Here is a 5,150-nt window from a genome sequence, read left to right on the forward strand (position 1 = left end):
CCGAGTGCGGAGCTGGGTCAGCCTCACTGTCTCTCACGGTCCCCTGGCCTCCGGCCCTGGTGGCGATTTCCTTGCCCCGCCGCCCCGTTTCAGCGCCGTTGCACCCTGTTCGTTGAGTTTTGGGTGCTTTCTCCACTCCTGCAGGGGAAGAGCCTCCGTGCGCGCGGCGGGTACCAGTCCCTGTGCTCTACCCGTGGGGTCCAGGCAGGTAAAGTTCAGGGGCGTCCCCCGCCGCGTACCCCGGGCGCGGTCTCCATCTCGCCAGCTGTGCATGTCATTTTTCCGAGAGATCATTCCTGATCGGTCCCTGCGGACGCTGGGGAGTGAAGTGTGATTTAACAGCCTACCCCCCACCGCTCCTGCCAAGGGATTCTTTTTCGGATTCCGTCCGGGGTGCGATGTTGGGGGTTGTTCAAGGAGAAGTTGGAGTGAATCAGGTAGTTACCTCTTGAAACCTGCCTTGTCTATATTTTTTGAAAACGCCAAACCATTCCAGTTGTGTAAACTGTGAAACGCTCTACAAATGCTAAACATGTTATTATTGTTGGCATTTGTAAAGAAAATAACAAGTCGAGAGATGACTTGATTATTGCAGTGGCTTTGAGATCTTCATTTTATATTTATTAAAGGTCCATAACTTGAACAAAGAGAGCTGGGGGAGCGGGGGGGGAGTGGGGGAGAGGGAGAGAGAGAGAGGGAGAGAGAAACAAGAACAAGGTAAAAATAGCATAAGGCCATGTCCTAACAAAATGTCTGTCCTTGGGAAAGAGGCAGGTAAAGAAAAGAAGTAAGCCGTTATAAGAAAGAAATTCGTTCCCTGAGGAAAGCAATGGGAGCATCATTCATCAGCTAAATTTTGTTAATGAATTCATGTAACCGACCCATTGGCTTTCGAGTCACAACATAACTATGTGTTGGATAGTGTGTTTAAATAAGCTTAAGTATTTACACCATCTTAGTCACGCAACATTGAGTGAGCCACATTTATTTTTCCCCCTAATCCTCCTACAGGTTAAATTGCTTCCATATTAAAAAACCTCAGAATACACATAAGTCTCTGAAATTCTTTTGAGATTTGAGGTATGATAAGGTGGAAAATGCATAATAAATCAAATTTAGGGACAGGTGTTTTTTTGGAAATATATTTAGTATAAGTGAACTTTGATTATTCAATGTAGTTAGTTGAGATTCTTCCTCACAGGTATTAGGCCCCTATTTTTGAAGATATTTTATATTTTGACTGGAATAATTTAAAGAAAAATGTGTACAATTCTATAATTTATCTGCAACAACTCCCTTAAAGAGCCCTAAGCAAAAACCACAAAAAATTAGTTTAAATCCAGTTTCCTGCAGTACAGTATTATTGTAATTCAGTTTTAATAGAAGATTCACACTTTCAAATCCATTCAAAACTGAAATAGCAATTTTTCCTACTCACCTTACAATGGAATCTGTGCTATTTTTGAAAATCTGATATATAAGACTGATCATTGTGAAAATGTATGTCATCTTGAGATGACTATATTTAGTATTAACAGAGGGATGTATTATCTAGGTTCTTGAACAGTAATTTCCCCCTGAAATTACACTCTAAGTATTTAGGTTAGGGTTTCATTCATGAACAAAATGAAAACTATATATATATATATGGAGATTAATTGGGGATTTAGTCCTTAGAACCCAAGTGGCTGGGGATGACATACTTCATTTAGAAAAATAGAATGTATTGTTATCTTTGAAACACCCTAAAGACAAATAAAAGTATTGTTTAAATAAAAATACATATCTAGCCTGGCTGGTGTGGCTCAATGGATTGAACGCCATCCATGGACCAAGAGATCCCCAGTTCAATTCTCTGTCAGGGCACATGCTTAGCTTGTGGGCTCAATCCACAATAGGGGGCATGCAGGAGACTTTCTCTCTCTCCCTTCCTCTTTGAAATCAATAAAAAAAAAAGAAAAAAAATACATGCCTAAATGAAAGAAAACAATGCAGTAAATGTAGAAAAGTATGTAACAAATGGGCGATGTCTGAAAGTTTTTACAGAAGAGAGGACTCAGTACATTTTATAGTATGTAGGCCACACACACACACACACACACACACACACACACACACACACAGAACATCATGGTAGTCTGTAATTTGAGGGAAAATGATCTACAACATGCTTAACAATTTCACATATTTCTGCTCTTATTTAATCAATCTGTGATCTACATCGCCTGTATAGTTTCATGTTCTCTTTCTTCTGGTTTTATAATTGGAAATTACATATACACGCTAGGATGGGTGGATCTTTACCCAGAAATCCAACTAATTTAAGTTTTAGTAAAATTTGTTTTTTATTATGAAGTTATAATAAAACCATATTATAGTTATGATTAAAAATTATGAAGCATGGAAAAGGGGGTATCAAAATCTGACACACCGACTGTTATGATTTTGTTATATTTCCCTCTTTTCCCTATGAGTATGATTTTTTTTCTTGCTTTGCCATATGTAAAAGCATCGGATGCAGTATCTTCCATCTAGTAAGTGTTCAATAGCTAGTTCTTTTCTCTTCCCTTCCCTTTTTATCCTTCTTCTCATCACTTCCTTTTTGCTCTCAGATTAAAAGACAGGTAGACTGGGGCTCCCTAAGTCAGGTTTTGAGGTTGGTGAAATTTGATTTCCACCTTCTTTTCTGTGCCTCTTGTCTGTCCTGTTCTCCCCTTTGACTCTGCCTCCCTCTTTCTGGTCCAAATAGGCTTCTCCTAAAAAATAACAAAAACAAACAAACAAACAAACAAACAAAAATAGGCTTCTCATTTGTCTCCATTTCCTGTTTATTTAGATCAGGGGCCATGAACTGGCAGCCCAAAAGCCACTTTCAGCCACAGACATGCTTAAAATTTGGTACATTTTATATTAAAATATGGATTCCCAGCCTCTCTTGAAAAATTGGAAGAAGTTGGCAAAACAGAGTCCACGTTTCTTCATTGCAACAATATGCTGGAACTAAGCAGTGGCTCCCCCCTCAGACAGGGTGCACACTCTCTTTTTCACACAGATTCCACCATTCCCTGTTTTATATCTTAGTCATCATTCATTTACATTACCTATCGATGACACTACTAACACTCACTCACATTACCTGACTCTAGTCTAAGTAAGTATGAGGGCAAGTCTGAAGTCATGATATGAAGGGAAGTCTGCGGGACTTGGCATTAGGAACCTGGACTTTAAATGTCATAGATATATTTAGATTAGCAAGCCTTCTCTTAAACAATACTATTATAGGAATGGGAAGAAGTTAACATTCGTTGACACTAATTGCTAGTCAGTTTGAGTTGAAAGGGACCATGTATAGCTAACTAAAACAAAATATTTTAACTGGTGGGATTTTAGAAAGCATGGAGGAGATATTTCTGGGAGAGACCCCCAGAGGTTTGCCACAAAAAGGAGTTAGCTACTATTCTGCCTCCCCACCGCACCCATTCCCAGCTATGTCCTTCACTGAAAGGCCTTCTTCCACTTGCCGAGAGGCGCAGTCTCCTCCACAGATTACTACATCCATTTGGGTAGTAATGGATGTAGTAATCTGTAATCAGCCAACTTCCTGAAGCCCTAACTTTCAGGTTTTTCATGATATCTAGTTTAATGTAAGCTCACTCCATTTTATTTTCTATTATTTCATTTTCATTCATTCATCATAGGCCCTCCTATTGGAGATATTAATCATAAGTTTTATTTGGGTTGATTTTTGGATCAGACAATTGTCCTGTTATTTCTTTGTCCTCCATTCACTTGCTCAAATATGAATTGAGTTTGTACTGTGTCCTAGTTGTTGTGTGAGACACTAAGGATAAAGAACAGAGTAGGCAGCGGCGGGCTATAAGGGGTCAATGGGAGAAAAAAGGGGACATATGTAATACTTTCAACAATAATGATTTAAAAAAAAATAAAAAGAACAGAGTAGAGCAGTTTTGACCTTTCAGGGGCTCATAGTAGGTGAGTGCTCTTTGAAAAATACCACATACAGTCATATGAATGCAAAGTATTGTATATTATTAATACAGAAGATTGTCAAGGCAGGTTGAAAATAAGAGTCTTGGTTATCAGTAAGGAATGGTGTATGAGTAAGGAAAAAATCTCACTATGTCAAATAGGTAGAATAGGATGTAATCTCATATTTTTGAATTGTGATGAGGTTTATGACAGGTTTTGTAATATAATTTTAAAGTATAAAGTTACACCTTCATTAATTAAATCATAAAGTTATATTTAAGTTTATATTGTTCTACAAGTGAAATATAATAAAAATGTAGACATTTTATAAAGCTCAAAACAATGTTGTTGTTTGTTCCAAAGACTGTAAAGAGGTAGGTTTTAACAGTTACTTGTAGTGTATATTTAAGTGTTCTATCTAAAACCTTCTTAAAAGTTGAGACAAAGAATATACTTGATGTAGACTTAAAGCTGTCACTCTCCTGACAATTCTGTTCTCCTTAAGAAACCAGATAATACATTATTCACACAATGAAACAGTTACTGAAAATGACAGCTGTAATTTAAAATTATTTTCTTGATTCCTGCATTATTTGCTCTTGAAATATTTAAATTGCACATCTAAAAGTCAAGAAAAGTTAACTAAATTTAGACAGTTTAGAGGTCAAACATAGGTTCAATGAAATTCTAAAATAGGAACATTAGCATGTATATTTTAACATAGATCTCTTGTACTTTATATTACATTCTACTATGGGACTTACATATTGTCTGACAGCTTGAACTTCAATTATTTTATAACAGCCCAAAAGTATATTCTGTTCTTGGAACATTTTATCAGGCCGATTAGGTCATTTTCAAAAACTTTTTAAAGCCTGTCTCACTAACTGCTATGCCAGTTTGTACCAATTAGTATTACTGTTGGAGATTATATATATACTAGAGGCCTGGTGCACAAAAATTTGTGCACTCGGGGGGGAAGAGGGGGCGTCCCTCAGCCCGGCCTGTGCCCTCTCGCAGTCTGGGACCCCTCGGGAGATAACGACCTGCTGGCTTAGGCCTGCTCCTGGGTGGCAGAGGGCAGGCCCAATCCCTAGGTGCAGCCCCTGGTCGGGCTCAGAGCAGGGCTGATTGGGGAGTTGGGGCACCGCCCCCTGTCA

At 38.4% G+C, this 5,150-nt stretch overlaps 1 protein-coding gene across 6 annotated transcripts in view; it reads left to right on the plus strand.

The window, feature by feature from the left end:
* The first annotated feature begins 47 nt into the window (after nt 1–47).
* NEXN (nexilin (F actin binding protein)) overlaps nt 48–5,150 on the plus strand; it is a 38,900-nt gene continuing 33,797 nt past the window's right edge. For 3 of the 6 annotated variants that reach the window (XM_005871936.2, XM_014544367.1, XM_014544369.1), the window contains exon 1: nt 48–208. The gene's annotated coding sequence lies outside the window, so the exon portion shown is untranslated. Of the gene's footprint in view, nt 209–346; nt 438–5,150 lie in introns of those variants that run through there. The other 3 variants (XM_005871938.2, XM_005871937.2, XM_014544368.1) reach the window with 2 other exon arrangements.

Source organism: Myotis brandtii, unplaced genomic scaffold (assembly GCF_000412655.1).
Source record: "Myotis brandtii unplaced genomic scaffold, ASM41265v1 scaffold36, whole genome shotgun sequence".
NCBI lineage: Eukaryota > Metazoa > Chordata > Mammalia > Chiroptera > Vespertilionidae > Myotis > Myotis brandtii.